Source organism: Littorina saxatilis, linkage group LG1 (assembly GCF_037325665.1).
Source record: "Littorina saxatilis isolate snail1 linkage group LG1, US_GU_Lsax_2.0, whole genome shotgun sequence".
Taxonomy (NCBI): Eukaryota; Metazoa; Mollusca; class Gastropoda; order Littorinimorpha; family Littorinidae; genus Littorina; species Littorina saxatilis.
Window position 1 is genome coordinate 40435755 of NC_090245.1, and position 26612 is coordinate 40462366.

Consider the following 26612-nt stretch of genomic DNA (forward strand, 5'->3'; position numbering starts at 1 on the left):
GCTGTGGCCCGCGGGCAGTGCCGGCTGTGGCCCGCGGACAGTGTTTTAAAGTAAAAAGTGGTATTTTCACCACTCTTTGAGCCTTTCAGGGACGATTCAGTGACTCATTTTGAAATTGAGGTCGTGCGGACTATGACCGATTCAAGAGAAATGTAATCGGACATTTTTCAAACCTTTTATAAACACAACGATAGCTCATATTTCTATTTTTGATGGCAGATGGAGATCTCGGCAATCACTTTGGACAGCTTCCTGGACGTCACTGAGGAGGTGGTAGTTGAAGAAGCGGACGTACCTTCGACTGTGCGACTTCCGAAAACATCAACACCACGCAAGGCAGGCCGTCGTTCTCAAAGCCACCTGGTTCTGTGCCAAGAATGTGGCAATCGTTATAAACAAGAAAAGGCGCTGAAAGAGCACCTGCAAGAAAAACATGCACTGGCACCAGGGCCGAAATACCGCTGCACTGTGTGCGAGAAGACTTACGCACACGTGGCAGAATACAACAGCCATGTCAATGGTCACAGTGGCCTTAAGCCACATCGATGCCCAAAATGTGGCCGATCGTACCAAAACAAAAGGAGTCTTGGTCGCCATGTGTGCAAGAATGCACCAATACCTGTTCTTGTCTGCAGCACTTGTGGCGGCACATTTCCATCGGCACGAATGCTCCGACAACACATGCACAGCCACGACGAAAAGCCGCAGTTCCAATGTCCCGCTTGTCGGATGTACTTCAAGCAGAAACAGTCTTTGAGGCGTCATCAAAAGAAAAGGTGCCCAATGGCTTCAAGGGAGTAAATGCAAACGCGCACTGTGTGGGACAAATTAGTGTTTTATTGCTGCACGAAGCAACAGTGATTTAATTTCTTTATTTTACAACTTACACATTTCTTTATTTTTTACAACTTACATGTTTTTGTTTAAAATGTCCTGAAGCAAGAAGCAAACTGTGATTTAATTTCTTTATTTTACAACTTACATGTTTTTGACTGACGGCTAACGGAGTGAGGCGACAGTCCTACATCTCACTAAGTTTTTCTGGTTTTCTTTGAACCGTGACCATTTTACTTTTCAACCGTGACCGTTCTTCTTTTGTTACACCGCTAGCGTAACTTTTGGTGGCACGCTAAGGCGATCGCGATAGCCTCATGGATAAAGCATCTGCCTTCGGAGCAGAAGATTCCACTGAGGTTCGACCCCTCGCAAGCTCGGTTTTTTGGTTTAATCCAATCCAAGTGAGGGGGGGGGAGAGAGAGAGAGAGAGAGAGAGAGAGAGAGAGAGAGAGAGAGAGAGAGAGAGAGAGAGAGAGAGAGAGAGAGAGAGAGAGAGAGAGAGAGAGGCCGCAGGTGAAACGCAAAGAGGGAGATAAACATGTCGGGGGTCCACGCCCGTCAGGAGGGTCATTTCTTGTTGTTTAATATGTCCTGAAGCAAGAAGCAAACTGTGATTTAATTTCTTTATTTCAAAACTTACATGTTTTTGTTGAAAATGTCATGAAGCAAGAAGCAAACTGTTATTGACAAATTATGTTTAGTAAGAACGATTAAAGACTTTGTTTACAAACATTCCTTTTATATATGTTTATAGAACATACATGTATAAAGAGAACACACACACAACATGGTTATGCCCAATTGACATCATCGCAAAGTAGTAATCACATGGAACATGAAGTGTGTGGTATCACATGAATTTTATCTTGCACATAGTATCTTAAATTATATGCAAAATATCTGAAACACTCACACCACTCTTACACGAGATTATACATTCTCTGTGTTATCTTATATTAATTGATTTCTGTTTACTCGTAATTAACATATTATGGAATACAATAAAATGCACAAAGCAAACAAATTAGAAACGTCCCAAAGACATAAAAAACAATCACACAATTCTGCATATCAATGTACATCAAAGACATGTCATATTACTAGGAATAACAATCACTATGCAATTAATAATCGCACTGGAGTCACAAGAACTTGCCCAAATCAGTACAGAGCGTCCTCCGCATTTGGGAAGACAAATAATCTCAAACACTACACTTTCACACACACGTATCAACCCAGATACATTGATTTGCGAAAACTTAAACTTACACTGAACGCATTGATGTCGACAACAGACATTATGTATTAAAACAGACACAAGTAATTAAAGATATCCACATATTGAATAGAGTAAGGTAGCGTGTGGTTGCTTTAATTGTAATGTCATTTTCTGACACCAGCTTCTTTTTCAAGTGTGTTATGTTAACCTCTCTCTCTCTCTCTCTCTCTCTCTCTCTCTCTCTCTCTCTCTCTCTCTCTCTCTCTCTCTCTCTCTCTCTCTCTCTCTCTCTCTCTCTCTCTCTCTCTCTCTCTCTCTCTCTCTCTCTCTCTCTTCGCTCTCTTCGCTCTCTTCGCTCAATCCACGATAACACCCAGACGAACATGTGGCAGAATCTTCGTTTCGTCATACTTGTGGTGCTGTCTTACTCCCCTCGCTCCTTTACTGGGCTCGTTTGGTTTTGACACGGTTGCAGCTTTTCTTTTCCCCCGTCTCTGCCTGCGGGCCGGCATATCGAAATCATGATTCCTGAGAGGTAAGCACAATTGCATTAATACAGAATCTTTTGCGATTCATGGGTACGTTTCTTAATTACGCTTGTGTTGATTGAAGTGCACCTTGTTTGAATGGAAGACATGTTTGACACACCAACTTCCTCTCTCTCTCTCTCCTCCGGCAGTTGGTCGACTGGTGGACATGCCTGCAGTTTGGGGTACACCGGAGCCCTCGTTGTGTGCACGAAGAAAGACCTGATGAATTAGCTGTGTAAACCAAAGGCGCTCGATCAGAAATGGGTTTTTCGGCAAACCAAATTCTTTTATTTTATAAACTGTATGTGTGTGTCTGTCTGTATCTCGATTTGTCTGAATATATAATATAACATACTTGTTCGAGTCTGCTTGGAGGATTGTCATCTCACAGGCAGTCTTCAGCGCACGGGGGATGTCTGCAGGACGTATGGCTAGACCAACTCCTCCGGGTGTCAAGTCACCCAGGATGCTGAAGAAATTTTCTGCGTCTAATGTGGAGAGTGCCCTGGCATTGAAGCTTCCATCCTCTGCAAAGCAGTACATTTGAGCTTTTCGTTCGATGTTGGTCAGGAGAGACTCAAAGGTTACAACCGGTATTCCGCCAACGTAGCCTGCGGGCGGAGGAAAGTGGTGTGGGTTGTACCTCTGGAGCAGACACGTTCGTAGTGAAAGTCGCCACTGAAGTCTCAGAGCAGAGTCCAAACCACCGTCATCATCAGCTCGGTACCAGTTTCGAAGCAATCTGCAGAAGTCTGCCTCCGTTTCATCGCCGTTTTTTCGCATCTCTTCTTCCACAGCCTCAGAAAACGTCAGCTGGGCGAAGGAGTTTCTCTCTCCATCATCAATCGTCCCTGAAAGGCTCAAAGAGTGGTGAAAATACCACTTTTTACTTTAAAACACTGTCCGCGGGCCACAGCCGGCACTGCCCGCGGGCCACAGCCGGCACTGCCCGCGGGCCACAGCCGCAAAATCGTTCAGTGGCGGCAGAGATTCAAGAAATACGACTCAACCGTGTGGCTTTAGATAACACCACTTGAGCCACATGTCAACAAATGATTAGTAACAACATTCCAATTCACTGCAACTTGTTTAATAAGTTTGGATTTCCGTAATAAATGTGTAAAGTCAGAATTTTGGCACTTTTTACAGGAAATGCACAAATACTCGAAGCTCAGCCTTCACATACGAACGAAAGGAAAAAATTAAATCGATGATAGGGTGCTATAATACCTTAGGTTGAAGTACAAACAATAGTTTTGTAATGATATGTTATTTTAGAGAAAGCAGAGACGATTTTGTGCAGACACTCACCACTCGTGTTGACAATTTCTGTCCGCGGTGAACAGCCTGCAGAGCCCGCGGTTATCCGCGGGTACAGCCGAGGTTCCGGCGTGCATATGGGACACTGGTGCCAGATACAGACACCAATGAGGATTCGGATGGGCCTGGGAATAGGGGGGGGGGGGGGTACAGTCGTAAACAGCTTACTGTTCTCTTGCGCTCATCGATTTTTGTTTTTGTTTCTTTTCAACGGTTCTTATAGAATTTTGGGTTTTCTGGGTCGGTGTAGTGGTGGTGTATTACATCAGTTGGTCGTTGTCAGTAACTCTACATTATGAGAAAAGTATAGTGGAATAGTAAAGACTGTTTTGATGATACATGAGTGTTTATGTGAGGAGGTTATGATTTTTTGATTTTTGCTATGTGGTCAAGTGAAAAAATACTCTCTTCCAATGTAAAAGCTGGACAAGTCTGCGGTGGTTGTCAATAATTCTTTTACACGGGAAGGATCAAAGGTATCTTTAAAGGCACAGTCAGCCTCCCGTAAACCATCACAGACACTGACAGGCTTTTACACACAGTACAAACACCCTTTCATTTAAACACTCACCGCTTGAGAACATCCTGGGTGCCCTCCGTAAAGAGCGAGCAATTTTCAAAGAATTTATTTTTGCGTGGTTTATCTTACCCCTGAGCCATCGTGAACCCGTGTGATCCAGTTTCCTTTTTTTCACAATGTAGTCGTCAGTTTGTGATTTCAATGCGACTCGTTGTAAGCTTATCTGCAATACCTCTGAATCTAAACGCAACAAACGGCTGCGATTCACACGAACTCTAGCGATGGCTTTTGACTGTTCAGAGGAACTGGCGATAGGCATAACCGTCGTCTGCTACGAGAACCACGACCTTGCGTGACCCTGCTTCCGGGCTTTTCTTTTTTCAAACTTTCAAAACTTCGAATTGTACTGATCTTGTCTTGATGAAAAAAGAATTCTTTTATGATTTAAGAATGTTTGTGTAACAAGCTGTCAATTTATTATTTAGATTTTAAAAGTTAGGTCTAGCGCCAAAACGCACCGTCCGATTGTCTGATCAGACAATCCTCAAAATTCATTCTTTGAAAATAGCTCGCTCTTTACGTAGGGTACCTAGGATGTTCTCAAGCTGTGATGGTTTACGGGAGGCGTACTGCGCCTTTAAACAAGAGCAACAACAAAACAATAAAAGCAACCGTTTACCTTCTAAACCACTCACTATTATTGAGTTGAGGTGGACGCAAAACGAACCATACGAAGCTGGTTGATGTTTCAGTAATGACCCCTGAAAACACGACTCAGCAATTGAGAAAAGTGGATTGGATTCTGGAGTGCGAGATCTGGCAAATGTCTGACAGACATGCACGCACTAGCTGTGGCATGCAAATCATTGTTAATGCCAATTACAGCACTAGCGGCACTGCTCAGACCGAGGCAGCTGTGTCAAGTGGGATATACTGGAGGGACAAGGAAGTACAGGGTGAGTATGACGGCTTACTAGTGCCAAAACCTGGGGTTACCCATTATCACGTGATAATTACTAATTAACGCTGTCAGTTACTGTTTTCACTCGTTAGTTACTCATTTTTACGGGATAATTAGTAATTTTCACGGGAAAATGACTAATTTTTAGTTTTGGCACTAGCAATCCGTCAGGAAGTGAGCCAAAACTAAAAATTAGTAATTAACAGGTGAAAGTTAGTAATTTTTCCGGGAAAATTAGTAATTAACACGTGAAAATGGTAATTATCAAGGGAAAATTAATAATTTTCCCTTGATAATTACAATTATGAGGTTTTGGCACTAGTAAGCCCTATGACGGCTTACTAGTGCCAAAACCTGGGGTTACCCATTATCACTTGATAATTACTAATTAACGCTGTCAGTTACTGTTTTCACCTGTTAGTTACTCATTTTCACGGGAAAATTACTAAGTTTTAGTTTTGGCACTAGCAATCCGTCAGGAAGTGAGCCAAAACTAAAAATTAGTAATTAACAGGTGAAAGTTAGTAATTATTCCGGAAAATTAGTAATAAACACGTGAAAATGGTAATTATCAAGGGAAAATTACTAATTTTCCCTTGATAATTACAATTATGAGGTTTTGGCACTAGTAAGCCGTCATAGGTGAACCCAAAAAATGCAACCTACAAACGTTGTAGGTCTAATGGTCTGACGTTTGTGCTCTTTCGAAAAAATGTTCCGAATTCGGGGATTGACTCCACAATGAGAGGATTTTAATGTACACAACATATAAAGTATTTCAGTCAACAGATAAAATAATATGTTATTGACATTTTTATGCGTTTCGTTTTTCTCGGGGGTAACCTTGTAAAAAATAGGGTGAGAGAGCTTCGTGTGTTTGTGAGTAACATTCAAGAACTGATTTGGTTCCGATCACGGCTCAGCTCGTAATACTCGTACTATTTTCTCGTTTTACTTGCGAACATCGGTTTATTCTTTTGGACGGGCGTCTGCAAGAACGTAAAATAAAACATTCAAGGATGTTTTTAGGAGGACTTTTTTACCCGCAAATACTCAGAAATGGACATGCATTTTCTTGGCAATTGCCAGTTACTTCTCGCCAACTCCCCGCCCCTGCCCCTTCATCAACCCCGCCTCCCGCCCCTTCCGGCCTTTCCCCTTTCCCTCTCGTACCTGCTAAGTTGTGCCAGTATATGTTCTTTTTTTAAGAGGGGGCTGGGGGGGAGGGGGGGTGGTGCCTGTGAAACCTAAACAGCGGAATACACTCCTGCCTTGCGGCGATGCACGTGCACAAAGGCGACATGTCAGGATGGACACACTTTGTAGATCTAGTCCATTGAGCATTGTGAGTTAGTTTCAAACACATTTATGTTCACACACGCACACACTGACACACACACACGCACACTGACACATACACAGGCTAAAACTGACACACACACACACTTACACACTAACACACACACGAACACACACACACATACACACACACACACACACACACACACACACACAGAATCTCAGTCTCCTACCCACGCCCTCGAGCTCATCAAACAAACAAACCACAGTCGCAAAGAAGTCATTCACACGCTTACAGTTTATTTTAACACACCTAAAGCCCGAAATTCAGCGCACCAAGATAATGATCTAGTTTCTGCAGCTTATCACTGATGTGATGCTAACATTCGCACGATAATAAGTTAAAACTGCGAAAAAATCATGTGATCGTCTATAAAATATATATATAAGCCACTGTCTAAAAACGAAATCGCACTGAGAGTCAGACACATGTATCCATCTTCTGCAATTTATCAGTAATGTACCGCTTTAAGTATCACCAAACAAAAAGTGCTTTCTGTTAGTGTGAGAGGCAGGAGATTTCAACACACAGTTTACCCTCTGTTGCAGCTACGACTGATAAGTCTCCGTGGCTGGAAAAAGATACATTTAATGGTTATTCCAGGCTTTGAGAAGGATTAAATGTGAAAGCAGGAAGTAAAACGGTGAAGCTAGCAAAGTTTAAAAGGCCCGACCCGACTCGTGAAAACAGTTGGCCTCACTGTCTCAGGTTTGGCCAGGCTTTCACATTGGATAAGATAATACCTCCACTTGGTCACATACCAAAATCAACACCCTAAGGCCAAAAAAAAAGAGGTCTGTTTACGGTAACATAGGGTGAAAAAATAGGGTCGGTAGGTCGGTTTTTTTTTTTTTTTTTCAATTTTTTTTTCAATTTTTTTTTTTTTTTTTTTTTTCTCCCCTCTCAGTTTCACAGTTCATTTCTTCTCATCAATCCCTGTTTTTGCCTGTTGAAAAACGTTAATGATACTAAAATTCGCTGGATAGGTACTGATAATTTTCACCCCATCCTTTTCATGACAACATTTATCAAGCTTTACAGCTAGCGGGTGGCGAACACCACTGCGTGCATCCATTTTGAAAGGAAGTAACACGAGTGACGACCCTTTACTCCTAACAGTACTTTGAGCTTACCTCCCTTCTGTCGTCTGCTGTTTGAGCGCAAACAGCTCTATTTTGGATGCGTTTTTTTGGGTGTTTTTTGGGTGTTTTTTTCAGACGATCCAAAAAAAAGATTAGGGTCGGGCCTAAAAACTAGGGTCGGTCGGGTTACCGTAAACAGACATTTTTTTTTGTGGCCTAAATGCTTGCTGTGGTGAATTGAATTTTATTGTATGAATCAATTTCCGAAAAGCCACCAGTGCCTTTTACTAAATCAATTCTTTAAAAAAAAAATCTACCACCGCACACAGAGAGCAACTCAACCCCACCCCCTGCCCTCCTCTCCTTATTTTTTGTTTCTTTCTTTCCTCTTTTTGAAAGCGGACAAACACTCAAGTCCTTAATGGCTCAAAACCGTAGGACTTTTAATATTAATTTTAACACAGAGAGCACCCAGGCTGGTGTTCATCTTTGGGTGAAAAAAATTGGCCCCGAGAGGAAGCGAAAAAAAAACCTAACGTCGTGTAGGGAAAACGTAGTGCAGTGTAACAAATGTCACATAAAGCCATAATCAAAAAAACAAGAAAGGTATGTTGTTGGAACGTTTAATTATTGACAAAACAAAACGTTACGTTCACAAATATATCGACCCAGCAGTCTTTTAAGTGCAGACACAAACACTAATTAGACAAATCTTCCCTTCAAAAAATGTTCAGCCGCTTACACAGAGAAGACACAAACGGATAAAAAATTTAAAAAAAACACCACAAAACCATTGTCATACACAGGCAAAGTCTGTCAAGGACACAATACTACTCAATCTCTCACTCATTACCTCACTTACTCAACCAATCTGAGTCGACAAGAAATCCGAAACAAAACTGACTGCTATCGTTCCAAAATCAAGAATAAAACAAAACAAAACAAAACAATGATGACGAATTTATTAGGAGAAGAAAAGAGACCACAAAACAAGGAATAAGAAAATTAAGATTACTCATGGGCGTAGCTTGCTCTTAAACTGATGAACGCGGCAAATGATCTTTCATACTTACATCAGTCTGTGAGAGCAAGGAACACCCAAGATATAACCTCATTATTCTATGTTTGTATCACTTTAAGACCAGAAGGTCAATGTAGTAGTAAATGTTTTTAACAACAAACAAAATACAAAATTAACAGAAACGTCACAGATTATATTCGAAACATACCCCCCTTCCCCCCCCCCCCCCCCTCAAATCGATCAATCAAATATCTGATCGATCGTTTCTTAGTTGTGTTGATTCGACCAGCGTCTTATTTTCCCGTTATTCAGTTATTATCATGAAGGTTGGCACACACACACACACACACACACACACACACACACACACACACACACACACACACACACACACAACCGTTCCATAGACTCTACAGCAACACTACTCCCTTCAGTTTTTAGTCCAACAATGGTCCGTTAATATTTTAAATATGGTTATAACGTTGATCACAAACAAATGTGGTGGTCAGATTGTTCCCGGCCAGGTCACTGAGGTCGTAGATCTACCATCAGCTTTAGACAAATGACTCACACATGGTGGCTGAGTTCTTTCAGTGTACGTTTACCTGAAAGTAAAACACGGGCTAATTGCGGAATAACACAACAGTTAATCATCCCCATGTGTGTGATTTATGACTGCGCGGAAACATGCCGCTTTTCGCAATAAATACAGGAAGAAGTGGGAATGTATACAAACAATTCCAAGTTTGGTTTGTGTGTGTGTAGTATGTCTGTGTGTGTGTGTTTTGCTGTGTCACTGAGTCAAGTTATGTCCTTGTCAGTGGTTCGGCCTCCGGTTCACTGTGTGTGTCACACATACTAATCAAATTTGGGTTTAGAATTTCTGAAATTTGGAAATTTGTGAATGTGGAATTTTTTTGACGGGAATTTTAGATATTTTATTTTTCATAGTGGAAGGTTTGATTTTTTAAATTCTGAAATTTGGGATTCTGACAGTTGTGCATAAATCTAAAGTATTTACAATGGGGTAGGTTTAGGATAAACACATCTTTCATAAGCAAAAATCAAACAAACTTACAAACTTGCCAGTTGACTCGTAGTATAAGAGAAAAGCGAATGGTGACACCTCATAATAGACGGTTTTGGAAAAGAACTGTCAGGATTATCAGCGCCGGGTCTGGAGGAGTGGGAGCGGCCCCTGTACCGCAGTCGGTTTTTCACAACATCCGGAGCACGCTCCACGCCTACGGCAGGCTGTATCACGGCGACGCATTTGGGACGAACAACCAACTCCGATGTGTAGGCCTATGCCATGCAGCGCGCGCACAATATGAAATCCTCTTCTTTCTCAAAATCAGCGTTCACGAGTTCATCGGAGTTCCGAATTTGTTGCGTTTATACTGTTGAAACTAAATTACAAGATATGCTAGCTACAAGTGAGAGTACGACAACAGATGACGTTGATAGTGTTACTAATAAGATTTGTGATATTCTAAATTGTTCTGCTGAGAAAATCGGTGTAATTAAAGAACAAAAAGTTACGAAAAAGCCACGTTCAAAGAAATTCAAACTCCAACAACCATGGTTTAGTGCAATATGCAAAGAGAAAAGAAAAATATTTTTACATGCGAAAAATAAAGCAAGACGCTTTAAAAATGCGTTCAATGAACATGAAAAAAAGAGTGCTTTTAATGAATACAAAAAGACAATAAAAAAGGAATGCAAGTTGTATCATAATGAGTTCGTTAAAACTTTGAGAAAGTTAAGAAGTAATGACCCGAAAGCATACTGGAATCTTCTAAATAAAAATAAAAATAAAAAAAATAATTCCAAAACTAACTATCCAACTTGTTCGGAGTTTTTCGAACATTTCAATAAACTACAAGAGTGTGATGAAAATGAAATGGATGATAGTAATGAACCTTTAAATAAAGCAAGTAATGAATTTCTTAATGCGCCTTTTACAAAGGAGGAAGTTATCAAATGTATAGACAAGCTGAAAAACAATAAGGCATGCGGTCAAGATAAAATAATTAATGAGTATTTAAAAGCGTCACATGATAGAATGATTGATATTTATGTATTGTTGTTTAATGTTGTTTTGCAGTCAGGAAAGGTTCCAACACAATGGGCTGTAGGCGAAATTATTCCATTGTACAAAAATAAAGGCTCCCAAGCTGACCCCACAAATTATAGAGGAATTACTATACTCAGTTGTTTCGGAAAACTTTTCAGTGCAATTTTAAATGCTAGGTTATCAAACTTTTTGGAGAGTAATAATAAATTAGGTCAAGAACAAACAGGTTTCCGCACAGGTTTTTCAACACTAGACCATGTTTTTACTTTGCATTGTATATTAAATTTTTTTCTCAACAAAAAGAAGCGACTGTTTTGTGCATTTGTAGACTATGAAAAAGCGTTTGATAAAGTTCACCGTGCATTTTTATGGGAGAAATTAGTTAGTTCTGATGTTAATGGGAAGTTTTTAAAAACTGTAAGAAATATGTACGAAAATGCCAAGTCTTGCGTTAAAGTTAATAGTGAGTGCTCTGGATATTTTCCCAGTTTGTGTGGAGTTAGACAAGGGGAAAACTTGTCACCGCTGTTTTTTGCTCTATTTCTAAATGATCTAAAGCCTTTTTTGTTGGAAAACAGTAATGGTTTACAAACTATGTCAAGGGAGGCTATTGTGGTTGGAATGGAAGATACTGATGTAAATGCTTTGTTTCAAATGTTTTTATTACTGTATGCGGATGATACTGTGATCTGCTCAGAGTCTGAAAAAAACCTGCAAGAATGTCTAAACAAAATGCACGAATACTGTTTAAAATGGCGTCTAAATATTAATGTAAACAAAACGAAAGTTATAGTTTTTTCCAGAGGTAAAATTAGAAATAAACCATTGTTTACGTATAATGGCAATTCAATCGAAGTAGTGTTTGATGTAATGTACTTGGGCCTTAAAATTAATTATAATAATAAATTTTCAGTCGCACAGAAGAATCTATATGATCGTGCCTCAAGGGCAATGTTTGTTCTTCTGCGTACGTGTAGACAATTGTCACTGCCTGTGGACATACAAGTTGACCTGTTCGATAAAATGATTGCTCCAATCTTACTATATGGATGTGAGGTTTGGGGTTTTGGTTCCTGCGAACTTGCTACTAAACTTCAATTACGTTTTTATAAAATTGTTTTCAAACTAAAAAAATCAACTCCAAATGCTATGATATTTGGTGAACTTGGAAGATATCCACTAGATGTTAATATGAAATGTAGAATGCTTTGCTATTGGTATAAACTGATTAGTCCTATTCATAAAAATAAATTTTCTAGTATTGTGTACTGCTTTACTTATAAATTGTATATCAACAAGATGATTGAATCTGATTATTTATGTTTTATTGAAAAAACCTTAAATGAAATTGGTCTCCCTGGCCTTTGGACTTCTCAAGAAAATGTTCAATATTCAAGCGCATGGTTTAAACAGAAAGTAAAAAGAAGCTTGTATGACCAGTATATCCATAAATGGTTTAAAGAAATTGGAACAAAAAATATGTTTTGGAATTATCGAATGTTTAAAGATATTTTTGCATGTGAAGACTATGTCACACACCTGCCATATCAGCAATGTGTTGCAATGATGAAGTTCAGAACATTAAACAACAATTTGCCTGTACAGAAAGAACGTTACCTTAACATCCCGAGGTCAGAAAGAACTTGCACCAAATGTGTATCACAAGACATAGGTGATGAATTCCATTATTTATTTGTCTGTGATTTTTTCAAAGAAGAAAGAGCTGAGTTGTTACCACCTTACTATTGGAAAAAACCTAATGCACTTAAATTTAAAAAGTTGTTTGCTACTAACAAAAAGAAATTGCTAAAGAATATTTTGGACTTTATTAATAGAATCTGTAACAGTTTTTCATAATCTTTTTAATTTTTATTTATTTATTATATTAGCATATATCATGATTGTATTGATTGTATTTATTGTTCAAAATGCCCCCAGGGGTTATGGACTAATAAAAAACTTGAAACTTGAAGCGTTCACGAGTTCATCGGAGTTCCGAATTTGTTGCGGAAAGGATCACTGGCACGTATCACAACGTGTCAATTTTGATCGAGGTCACGTGGGCCGGTGTGGCTTGAGGTCACGTGAGTTTAGGAAAACAAACGTGCTTAGCGAAGACTTCCATTGATCAGCAAGCCATCGTTCCGGATATTGTGAGAAATCAGACTGCGGTACTGGGGTTCCTACTCATCCAGACTGCAGAAAACCCTGACCGAGTTACTTCTGGAAAACATCTATTAGTAGGTTGACCTTTGTACAGCGAATTCAGAAGTCAAAATGTCATATTGTGGCATGGTAACTGTTAGTCTAGCCTATACTGCAGTGTTTACCCCCTCAGTGTGAGGTGAATAGACGAATACCGAAAATAAATCTGTGGGGTTTGTATGCGTTGTGAAAGAGTGACTGAATAGCCTATCATTAGTGCTTCAGTTTAGGGATACAAAAATTCCGCGGACCAATCACTAGCGAGGGGTGTGTCTGAAACACGTGGACAAGGAGTAGGCCTACGTGGGGAATATTTGTCTCCCTCAGTAAAAGCAAGAGTAGTCACTCTTGCCGCACAATCCGTACAAACCACACCTGTAACACGAGAAAATTACTCCCACGAGATTTTTACTCCGGAGTAAACATTTCGTACGAAAAACTTACTCCCTTTACAAAAAAAGCACTCCCCCATTGCACGAGAAAATTACTCCCCAAGACAGGTGAGTTCCGAGTAAACATTTCGTACAAAAATGTTACTCCCCTGACGAATAAATAACGAGTAAATTACTTCACCCCAACACGAGCAATTTAACTTCCCATGCCAGGTGTACGAAATTTTTACTCCCTTGTCCCCTGTTAGTCTTGGTGGTGGAAGGCGTGGAAGGAGGGTAGCGCGACAATCGTGTGCGCGAGATCACTTATTGGCATTATCCCTTCGCCCGCATCCCATTTTTGCGTACGAGATTTTTACTGGAAGTAAAAACAAGTCGCGTAAGGCGAAAATACAATATTTAGTCAAGTAGCTGTCGAACTCACAGAATGAAACTGAACGCAATGCAACGCAGCAAGACCGTATACTCGTGGTCCACCGCTCACGGCATAGGCAGTGAAATTGACAAGAAGAGCGGGGTAGTGGTTACGCTATGCTGCATAGCACGCTTTTCTGTACCTCTCTTCGTTTTAACTTTCTGAGCGTGTTTTTAATCCAAACATATCATATCTATATATTTTTGGAATCAGGAACCGACAAGGAATAAGATGAAAGTGGTTTTAAATTGATTTCGAAAAAAAATTTTGATAATAATTTTTATATATTTAATTTTGAGAGCTTGTTTTTAATCCGAATATAACATATTTATATGTTTTTGGAATCAGCAAATGATGGAGAATAAGATAAACGTAAATTTGGATCGTTTTATAAATTTTTATTTTTTTTTACAATTTTCAGATTTTTAATGACCAAAGTCATTAATTAATTTTTAAGCCACCAAGCTGAAATGCAATACCGAACCCCAGGCTTCGTCGAAGAGTACTTGACCAAAATTTCAACCAATTTGGTTGAAAAATGAGGGCGTGACAGTGCCGCCTCAACTTTCACGAAAAGCCGGATATGACGTCATCAAAGACATTTATCAAAAAAATGAAAAAAACGTTCGGGGATTTCATACCCAGGAACTCTCATGTCAAATTTCATAAAGATCGGTCCAGTAGTTTAGTCTGAATCGCTCTACACACACACACACACGCACACACGCACACACACACGCACACACGCACATACACCACGACCCTCGTTTCGATTCCCCCTCGATGTTAAAATATTTAGTCAAAACTTGACTAAATATAAAAAAGGGGAGTAAACATTTCGTGGAGGGAGTAATTTGTTCGTGCCTTGGGGAGTTCTTTTCTCGTACGAAAAGTGTACTCGGAGTAAGAATTTCGTACGAAATATTTACTCCGGAGTAAATTTTTCGGAGAGTAAAAATTTCGTGTTACACCGGCATCGTCTATTCACAAGAGGAGCAGTAACAGCCGGAGTGAAAGTAGGCTAGGAAGTTGTGTACATGACTCAGTATGGTTCATTGCACTAGTTTCACTTTTTCTTCTCGATCAAAGACACAATCCCAGTCATTATAGTGCATGCACTTGCAGATAATTTTTGCTAATTCTCTCCACTACCCCTACTCCAATCACCTGTTTATTAGTCTTCTAACAGCCCGGGTAATTGTTGCTAATTCTCTCCACTACCCTTACTCCAATCACCTGTTTATTAGTCTTCTAACAGCCCGGGTAATTTTTGCTAATTCTCTCCACTACCCCTACTCCAATCACCTGTTTATTAGTCTTCTAACAGCCCGGGTGCCCTTTACGCTAATTATGGACCACACCAGCCGCACAAGTCAGTAACTAAACGATGCTGTAATACCACGGTCTGCACGTGCACTACTAAAATAAACAGTGACGCCATAACGGCACTTGGCGACCCCAATATTCTGGATACCCTTGTGCTGTGGTCTATACCCCATCCTTCCACGCCCCCAAGGCCTTATCATGCAGTGCTCAGCTGCACTTTGCGCTAAATTTATTTCCCTCAGCTGTGCAGTACTCTGTTACCCCGATCGCTCGATGGTTCAATGGCTGCGCAATGTCAAGTTCAGGGTATTTTCTCAGGCCGCGACTAATGCTGGTGGCGGCGGTTCGATGGCTTCGTAGCAAAGATTGAAGACAAATCTTTCTCTCTGTATAATCTGTGTTCATAGTTCATTCAGGGATGTTCTTTTTATAAAAAAAAAAATGTTTTGTTTTTGTGCGCTGAAGAATTTCTTAGACAAGGGCAGCCAGCGGCTTTTTCTACGATCTGTATCTGTCGAAATGACAAGGATTTAAAAACACCCCTTTCAGCAGGGCTGACTGAACAGTCTTATTTCTTGTAAGTGTCTTCGATGTCATACGTTTTGTTTTTGTTGTTATTGTTGTTCTTCTTCTTACTGTCGTTGTCATCTTCGTCGTCGTTGTTGTTTGTTGTTGTTGCTGTTGTTGTTTTGGAGGAAGGGGAGGGACATAAGATCATGGTAGTAGTTTGCAGAGCGCGAAAGACCACGAGAAGTTTGGCTATATGCCTCTGTTACCCCGATCGCCCAATCATAGTTCAGTGGCTAAGCAATTTTCCGGGTATTTTCTCAGCCGATGCCGATGGCAGTTCGGGTGCATGCGAGTATACCTTTGGTTCAGTCGGGGTTGTTTTTTTCCAGGTTCTGTGTCTGTGTATCATGTAGTGTTTTCATAACAGTTTTCACGGCAACATCGTCCATCTTTGGAATCTGGTGTTTGTTATATCATTTCAGTTCGCCTATGTGAGCGGAAATAGAGGCGAGGCTGTTATATCCTTGCTTTTTGTTTGTTATTTACCAAGTCAGTGGCATATGCCGTTACTTGTATGTTACGGAGTGGAATGTTCATGTACACACACTCACTTTAAAATCCCGCACAAATTACTGACTTGCTTACTTACTTTGGCCCATCAGCCTTCCGGGGTTCAGTGGAGCATGGGCCGTCGACGACTGAGAGACTCGACCTTACTCACTGTGCGTTTGCCCGTATAACATGTTCAGCAAAAATCACAACCATTGCCAGACCGGCTGACGATCCGACTCTACGAAATGTCTTGAACGGTATCAACCAAGGAATACCGTTTACACGTCCTGAATATGTAGGGTTTGTATCATTTGTGTTACTGATACCTCCTCTTTGCACTTTGATGACCATTTTGCTTTAAGAACGAGGATGCAATCTTCAGTTTAGAATTAAGACGCATGGGCCCTGACGGTTCCTGGGGGAACGACCTGCCAATAAAGTTGTATTATATTGTATTGAATATATTGTATTGTATTGTATTGTATTGTTTTGCTTTGTGTTGTGTTGTAGCCTATTGTATTGTATTGTATTGTATTGCTTTGAGTTGTATTGTATTGCATTGTATTGTATTTGTATTGTATTGTATTGTATTGTATTGTATTGTATTGTAAACACTGATGGATGCCGTGAAAAGACATGCACACGCACGGTACACTAACCCCGGTACACTAAACATGTCCCCCTCCCTTCGTCCCTTTCACCACCACCAATCCTATGTTTAGTCTCAGGACTGTGTTGTAAGCTTTGAGCGGGTAGCGGGAACACCTACACGGTGCATGGAGAATTTACCTACACACGACGTTCCCGCATGTTCTTGCTTCCTGTACAATACTTTCCCATCTTGTTCGCGGTCCTTTACCCTCTCTGCACATGTTGCTTTAGGTCCAAGAAACATATTTCCATTTCTTTCGGCAGAAGTGTTTTGTATGGCTTAGATTACTGATCTCAAGGCAAAACCTACCGGGAGTACCCCCACACATCCTTTATACCGTGCACACCCCATCTTCCTCTCCCCCCCCCCCCCTCCCACCCCCTCTCTCTTTCTCTCAGGTTATGCCAGCTTGCGAGACCTTGTTCCTCGTCACCCCACCTCCCCCGTCACGTCCTTCGTCATCTGTCCTCTCCCCTCCCCTCCCCTCCCCTCCCCTCCCCCTTCTGCTACCCTCGCCCCCCCGCCCTCCCCCCCCCCCCCCCCCCGCGTTTCCTGTAAGAAAGTGGTAGGCAGCGGTGTATTTTGTTTTCTTGGTATGTTTTAATATTCAGGTGATGCCAGTTTTAGACCTTGCTCAAAGCTGTCAGGTGCCAGGAAACATATTTTCATTCCCCCAGGAGAAGTTTGTTCCGAGATCCGACAAAGCGACCGGTAGTGATAGCTGTCGGTAGAGTGCTCTCTCCTTCTTTTTTTTTTTTAGGGTGATATTATTGTCATATTCACAGCAGTTAAGTACCAGGAAATATACTTCCTGTAGTATAAGTGTTGGTTCAGCCTGGTCGGGCAACCTTGACATTCACCTCTTCATCTCTCACCCCACCCCTCACCCCCTCTCTTTCCCTTACCGTGGCCACGCAAGTAACACCTTATACTGAATTCAGACTGTTTTCAAAAATAGATGTTCGGAAATAACTCTGTTTCTTTCCTTTCTTGCTATAGAAACACTTAGTAAGCCTACAAAGTCATGTGTAGTTTGCCTCAGTGTTTCTAATGAAAAGCATGGGAAATGAACTCTTCCGTCGAGAACCCATAAAAACCCGACAAATTTATTTCCGGAATTGGTCTGTTATATGAACTGGTCATTACATTTGACTGAACACTACTCAATCAAACGAATTCTTGTGGTAGTATGGTTTTTTCAACCAACGTTCTTTTCAGTTGCAACCCGTCTGCACTTCCTTGTCTTCAGAAGACTAGGGGTGCTTACACTCAGTTACAAGCCAAACATTGGCAATAGACGAGTCCCGGAAATAACTCTGTCAATGTTTTTATTGGCTATAGCACCCCTTCGAAACAATAGGTGAGGCAAACGCACGGTGACTGACGTGACAACTGATTTAAAGATCGGAAAGCGATCATGGCGGCAGATCTGAGATACAAAGGGAAGTAATCGCTCTAAATGCATACGACATGTTCAACAAGAGTGAGTGAGAGTTATTGGGAACCAATCTCCTGGCACTGGGAGAGTCAGTAACAAGCAATGAAATGAACAAGCGACTTTCATCCTCATAACTTTAAAATGACAACGCTTTTTTAAGATTGTCATGGTGGCAGAGAAAAGTGAGCTACCGCGAGCATTTTTTTCGAAAGAAAACGAAGCGGATACATGCACATCTGAGCTCATTCTTCATTGTGAATGATGCGGTGATCGCCTAGCTTGTGGTGTCACTCTTCCACGTTCATTGACTGAAACCCCCGACGGAGTTATTTCCCAATTTTTGTCATTCCAAATATACAAAAGCCGCGTGAAAAGTCGCGATCCTTGGAACTTGTGGTTCAAACCTCCGGTGATTACGAGCCTCGGATGTGAATGCGTGATATATTGTGTAAAAAAAATTCCATCTCACACGGCAGAAATTAATATGTAAAGCGCATTGAGCATATATATGATTATGCGCTATATCAAATGTCCATTATTATTATTATTTTTTTTATATTTTTTTTGCACTTTCGAGTCTAGGCAACATGCTGGTAATTGCATGACCAGCTGTACTGCGTAGGGGCCATCGAAAAGCCTTGGAAAGGAAGTGTTCTTTTTTTGCAGAAAACGTAAACTCTAACATCACCGACCAACCAACGGTATCAACGACTCCATGCCAACATTCCAACGCCAGCTAACAGAGATACTTTGGAACCTATACGCGGACAGACGCCCCAAACCCTGGGAGACACGATTCTCCCCACGTCCCAACGTGTACACGCCGCGTGCGCCATGTTTTGACAAGAAAACAGCACCATCTGGCGGCAGGAGTTCTGCGCATGTCTGCACGTGCCGCACGTGTTCCGGTGTCTGCTTTGAGGTCGGCAAAAGGTCAGACCAGGTGAAAGAGCGAGGCTGGAGCTATTCTCAGGTGAACTCCAGGTGTGATCAGAAAAGAGCCCCTGGGAAGAGGGCGGGTGTCAGCATCGTTGACTTTTAAACTTTGATACATCGTCTTGCACGATTGACTCTATATAGTGCCATTCAGTTGCTAACACTCGGTGTTTTCGAGTATTGAGCAGAGCACGGTATGGGAGTGAAAAATCATGAATTCTGTCTGCTTCTTGAACGGGTTTTAGCTTAGAAACTTTGATACAACATGCGGAATGTCTCGCTGTGTTACGAGCAAATCAGTCACAAAATTAAAACTCTAGCAGAAGTAAGGGAGTGACCTAAAACATCATGACGTCTTTCTGGCTTCTTCTTCTTCTTCTTCGTTCATGGGCTTGACTTTCACGTTCACTCATGTTTTTAGCACGAGGGGATTTTAAACGTGTATAACCGTTTTTACACCGCCATTTAGGCAGCATACGCCTAGTTCGGGGGAGTCATGCTGGGTATTTTCGTGTTACTATAACCCACCGAACTCTGACATGGATTACAGGATCTTTTCCGTGCGCACTTGGTCTTGTGCTTGCGTGTACACACGAAGGGGTTTAAGTTACTAGCAGGTCTGCACATAAGTTGACCTGGGAGATCAGAAAAATCTCCACTCTTAATCCACCAGGCGGCAGCGACCGGGATTCGAACTCACGACCTCCCGCCGGATTAGGAGGCCGACGTCTTACCACCACGCCACTGCGCCCGTCTTTCTTTTCTGGCTTCTGATCTGTCTTTCTGTGCGGCATATTGCGAGTAGGATTTAACAGAAAATTTGACTGGAGCACATAAGCTACGATTTTGTTAAAGATTGTGTCCATAGTTTAGGTCATTAAATGGACGCGAAGGACCCCCTTAACTTGATACGTGTGAAACAAAATACAATATAGTTCGTGCCAGGTCTCCTTTAAGGGGCATCCGTTACCGTGTCGACACGTGAGAGAAAAAACAAGCAGACCTCATTTACAACACACACACACACACACACACACACACACACACACATCAAAATAACAGTACCTCATGCGAAAACTGACACTCTGTATTTTTTTCTTACTGAAATTCACGAAAAAGGGCGAAGGGGGTACGTGACATTGGAGAGCGTCTGCTTTACAAACTTAAAATAAACTGCATGAGGTACTGTTAAAATATCTTCCATGTGGTGCTATACTGTTAAATTGAACTGCATGAGGAACTGTTAGGCAACAGTGCACAGGTGCTAAGGTTTGGAGGGGCGGGGGGGGGGGGGGAGTGATGAGGAGGAGTAGAAACTAAGAGGAACGAGAGCACCTTGACACAGAATCCCAAAAAACCGACATCTTTCACGAAACCGCGCACCGCGGCTCCCAAAATACCTGACAGAGAAGTCTTTGAAACCCTTTGTTCTCGTTAAAACTGTCAGGATTTTCCCACGCTTCTCACTAACCTCGCTCTGGAATCTCCATCTCGGTGCCAGACTCTCGGAACGGCTGCGTTTACACGTCACGTCCTGCTATGATTTACCTTGGCCTGGGTTCGTCTTGTCTTCACCGGCATCTCTGGGGCGTCGTGGCAGGAAAATGTCAGTTTTGTTCACTTCGTGACCAAACTGCAATTTTCTCAAATCGTTTGACTGAAATGTTAAAAGAATCAATCGTTAGAATTATAGATTTGAAATGAGAGTAGTTCTTTCATAACGACCTAAACGACGGATTTTAGCAAGCCAAAAGCATGATGTGTTGTGTGTGTGAATGTGTGTGTGTGTGTGTGTGTGTGTGTGTGTGTGTGTGTGTGTGTGTGTGTGTGTGTGTGTGTATGTGAAGAGTATAGATTTTAACGGCCAGAATGTGTGTGTGTGTGTGTGTGTGTGTGTGTGTGTGTGTGTGTGTGTGTGTGTGTGTGTGTGTGTGTGTGTGTGTGTGTGTCTCTGTGTGTGTGTGTGTGTGTGTGTTTGTGTGTGTGTGTGTGTGTGTGTGTGTGCGTGTGTGTGTGTGTGTGTGTGTGTGTGTGTGTGTGTGTGTGTGTGTGTGAAGAGTATAGATTTAACGGCCAGAATGTTCAATGATCGCGTCAATCGCGTCAATTTGTCATCTTCGTATTCGATAAAACTTCTCCTTTTTTTTTTTTTTAAGTAATATAGATGTAAAACAAAAAACCAAAAAAAACCACGTGTGCAAATGTTGTTGCTTTGGTAAAATTTTGAACGAAGAATATCAGGAATTTCTAGACCAGGCTGAAGCTTCCACGTTACCTTCTGTTCTGTCTGTTCTTTGTTTCTTCTCTGCATGTTCAAGTTTATTTTGGGTCTTCTGCAGGGCAGCATACTTGTTATTCGTCATCATCATTATCAGCATGTGTATATGTTTATCACATTTCGCCAAACAAACAAAAAGCAAGACAAACTGAAAAAGAAAGACTTGAAATGTAAAAAAGAAAAAAACAGCGAAGGGAAAATGGGAAAAGTAAGGTCGTTTTCTGATGCTTTCTCCCAGCCCTTTCACACCCAATCTCTCTTTCTCTCTCATTCTTTCTCGTCACTCTCTCTATCTCTCTCACTCTTTCTCGTCACTTGCTCTATTTTTCTCTCTCTTTCTTTCACTCTCTTTCTCTCTATCTTTTTCTCTCGCTCTCTCCCTCCCTCAGTCCCGCCTCTCTCTCTGATCTATCTCTCTCCCTCCCTCAGTCCTGCCTCTCTCTCTGATCTATCTCTCTCCCTCCCTCAGTCCCGCCTCTCTCTCTGATCTATCTCTCCCTACCTCAGTCCCTCAGTCCCGCCTCTCTCTCTGATCTCTCTCTCTCTCCCTCCCTCAGTCCCGCCTCTCTCTCTGATCTATCTCTCTCCCTCCCTCATTCCCGCCTCTCTCTCTGATCTATCTCTCTTCCTCCCTCAGTCCCGCCTCTCTCTCTGATCTATCTCTCTCCCTCCCTCAGTCCCGCCTCTCTCTCTGATATATCTCTCTCCCTCCCTCAGTCCCGCCTCTCTCTCTGATATATCTCTCTCCCTCCCTCAGTCCCGCCTCTCTCTCTGATATATCTCTCTCCCTCCCTCAGTCCCGCCTCTCTCTCTGATATATCTCTCTCCCTCCCTCAGTCCCGCCTCTCTCTCTGATATATCTCTCTCCCTCCCCCAGTCCCGCCTCTCTCTCTGATATATCTCTCTCCCTCCCTCAGTCCCGCCTCTCTCTCTGATATATCTCTCTCCCTCCCTCAGTCCCGCCTCTCTCTCTGATATATTTCTCTCCCTCCCTCAGTCCCGCCTCTCTCTCTGATATAAATCTCTCTCCCTCCCTCAGTCCGGCCTCTCTCTGATATATCTCTCTCCCTCCCTCAGTCCCGCCTCTCTCTCTGATATATCTCTCTCCCTCCCTCAGTCCCGCCTCTCTCTCTGATATATCTCTCTCCCTCCCTCAGTCCCGCCTCTCTCTCTGATATATCTCTCTCCCTCCCTCAGTCCCGCCTCTCTCTCTGATCTATCTCTCTCCCTCCCTCAGTCCCGCCTCTCTCTCTGATATATCTCTCTCCCTCCCTCAGTCCCGCCTCTCTCTCTGATATATCTCTCTCCCTCCCTCAGTCCCGCCTCTCTCTCTGATCTATCTCTCTCCCTCCCTCTCTCTCTTGATTAATTTCTTTTTCTACCTCTTTCTATCTCGCTCTCTCAATATCCCCCCTTCTCTCTCTGTCTCTCCCTCTGTCTCTCTGTCTCTGTCTCTATCTCTGTCTGTCTGTCTGTCTGTCTTTATCTCTTTCTCTCTCTCTCTCTCTCTCTCTCTCTCTTTCTCTCTCTCTCTCTCTCTCTCTCTCTCTCTCTCTCTCTCACTTTATGCAGTCTACAAGTCATTCGTCAAGAATGCATGTGTATATGTTCATGTCATATTTCAAACCAAAACAATTACAACGATCACAAAAGAAAAGGTATCCACGAAAAAGAAAGAATAAGGAAAAAAAAGACAAAGCAAACGAAAAAACTATCAAAAAAGAAGAAAAAAACAGGAAAGAGATAATTAAGAATGAAAAGAAAAAGTTTTACTCATCATGGCAGCTCACTTTCGTGTCTCATCGCTTTTTCACCCTTGTTTGTATGTTGCGGGGGGGGGGGGGGGGGGGTGAGGTGAAATGAAAAACAGCCGGTTACTCATCGTTTTCTTTCTTCGTGCAGTCCATCAATCATTCGTCACGATTATCAGCATGCTTATATGTTTAGCTTAGGCCAACAACAAAAAATAGTCTGTTTACGGTATCCCGACCGACCCTATTTTTTCGCGCGACCCCAGACTTTTTTTGGGCATTTGGGATTTATTTTTTTATTTTTTTAAAGTCTTTTGGCAAAATAACTTAAAAATATGGTTTTTTTGGAGAAACAAAAAATCCCGACCTACCGACCCTATTTTTTTGTGTGCCTATGTTACCGTAAACAGACTTTTTTGTTGTTGTTGCCTTTTCTTAAAAATATGAAAGATAGAAAGGAAAGAAAGGAAAATAAGAAGGAAGGACGTACCTGGGGAGGGGAGGGGGAGGGGGCGTGAGTGTGAAAAGAAAACCAGTCTGTTACTCATCGTGGCGGTTCATTTCCGGCTTTCATCATCTGTTCATCCATTTTCTTTAAAACTTTTGGTGCTGCGCCATTCTTCCTCTGCCAATATTCATTTTGCTTTCAGTATTTGTTCTTTATCACCGAGCGTTGGCAGAGGTCTAGAGGGCCTGGCAACGAAGTGTTCAGCTCAGAGAGTATGACACATACATGTGGCATTATAGCTCATGCTCATAGCTGTAGACGATAGCTTTTTGAACTGTACGTGGGCTTTTTGCAGCCAGTTGCCTGACGGGACACTTCGGCACAAAACAAATCTGTTCAAAATAATTTAAAGGCACACTCCTTCCCGTGTAAACCGTTCAGTACACCATATCAGACCTGGCCAGCCTTTTTCATGAGATAAGATCGTGCCTCTATTTGGACACATACCCAAAATCAACACTCTGACTACTTGCTGTGGTGAGGTGGATTTTTTTAAATGAATTAATTTGTCAAAAGTCACTATAGTTGCTTTTACGAAATTAATTGATGAATACAGTCTCAGTGTGCACAAAGATCACCCAGGCAGTGGAAGTTTGGAATGTGACCAAGTGAAGGGACGGTCTTATTCTAGGGCGCTATTTATTTAGTATATCTTTGTCTTGGATGCAAGGACAGGTTGTGAGAAAAGAAGTAGCCTTAAAGGCCAACATCCAAAAGAATTTTTCTCCTGGAGCGACCTAAACTTGAACCCGTCGCTATTCTTGCATGTCTGCTTACTTCGTGCTGCACGCAAAAATCGAGCGACTTCCTTGCCGCGTGGATTGACGAAGCTATTTTATTCTCGTGACTGAAAACACTGCAGTGCGTGCAGTTTTTGACGAGTGAGCAGGAGCGGCGACTCATATGGTCTCGGCTCGAAAGCTGTCTGTGGAGGCTGCGTGCTATAATTAGCTGACCTGCTGCGCGAGCAGTCACTGCAGAGTTTTGAGATAACTTTGCAACACGTTTTATTTTATGCTCCTCAAGAATACAACTTTGGGCAACGTGCCACCTAAAACTACACGCAACAAGGATTCAGTAGGTACCAAACATGCCTTGGTCAGAAGTAGAATGTAAATGAATCTTTATAAAGAAGTAGGCTACTTCAAACGACAGCCACAGCCACGGTTGGGTTCACGGCATCAAACCGATGCGACTCTCCGTCATATCATACACGTAATCTATCAAATAGATGACTAATAAACATGTAAACTACATGTATACGTCTATCGTCGGACATAAGAAAGGAGAGCTTCCCCCGGGCCTGTGCATGTGTTGTTCGTTGTGCGTGTGTAAATGTACACAACAAACTGACGACAAAACTGAGACAGACCTCTTTCGCTTCAGTCTTGCAGAATTTAAAGACGAATACAGGTAAATCGTGCATTATACTAACTGTTTGGTAAAAGTATCAAACGTTTCTTTTTATAAATAAGTGGCAGGCTTACAGGAATACAAAGAGGCGCAAGTTGAAAGTAATGGATATATCTCTGGAAGATGCCATCAGTCCAAGTTGTCAAATGAAATCAAAGATGACAGAAACAGAAGTTTTCCATACAAATGTTGGTGTTTCAAAGGAGGTGGCTGTTTGTTATGAAGTTTCAACAAGCCAACATTCAAATGATTTTACTTCATCTACAGATTTTTTAAATTCAGCACTTTATAACTGTCATTATGAACTTGGAATCAGAGAGAGACCGTCTTTCCATTGTCATTCATGCCATAGATTTTTGTTTCAGAATCAATGTTTCACATGGCGTTCACAAGAGAGCATGCGAAGTTTCCGACAGTCTTTAGGATTTGTAAAAAAGGCCGTGTTTTGCTGTACATGCAAAAACTACCTGTCAAAAGGGAAAGTGCCTAACAGATTGCAACAACATTCCTATTTTAAGCTCAGCCACACGCCGACATGGAAGTTCAATGGTACTTTCAAACTTTTTCTTCTCTTCGTCGTATTTGATTTCTTTCTATTTCACAAGTCGAGTGCATATGATTTCGGCTCGTGTTCATCGTGAGATGGACTTAGTTTCTTGTATTCTGTGGGTTCGACAGATTAACTAAATGTTGTAAGCGTGTAATGCAGCTGGTTAAAAATTAGAGTATTATTTTGCAAAGTGTGTACCAAAAGTTTGTCATGAGCTGCTTTAGGTTTGGGGTGTGGGTTGGTTTGATATTTCCTCCTTGCAGATCAAATCTGTATTCATTTTTGATGTTGTGTCTTATTTTGTGAAAGGAAACATGCAGACTGACTGAACGCATATATATAATTATGTAACTCATAAACACATGGGTGTAGTTATGTTCAAGAACACACACACACACACACACACTCACACACACACACATACACACACACACACACACATACACACACACACACACACACACACACACACACACACACACACACACACACACACACACACAACTGTGTAGATGTATTAAATTGAAGTTCACGAAGAAATCGTTTTATTTCTGTGTCATTCAACATCTATCAGACAAATTGAAACTGGTACAAATATTCAATAATGTTGCGATGTGGAAATGTATGGCATTCCGTTTGTCAAATAATTATTTGGATACTTTTTCATGTTTTTTTCACAACGGACATGATATCGCAAAAGATAGACAACGGCAAGATCATTCAAGTATGTACATGCTTGTTGATGTCTACTTAGGCGAT

The 26612-nt window shown here is 41.6% G+C and overlaps 1 long non-coding RNA gene across 1 annotated transcript; it reads right to left on the bottom strand.

Moving 5' to 3' along the window:
- Positions 1 to 2470: 2470 nt before the first annotated feature.
- Positions 2471 to 3978, bottom strand: LOC138969277 (uncharacterized). Its single transcript, XR_011456411.1, has 3 exons — positions 2942 to 3978; positions 2674 to 2805; positions 2471 to 2584 (listed from the first exon to the last, which is right to left on the bottom strand). It is a non-coding gene; the product is annotated as an uncharacterized lncRNA (long non-coding RNA).
- Positions 3979 to 26612: the final 22634 nt, after the last annotated feature.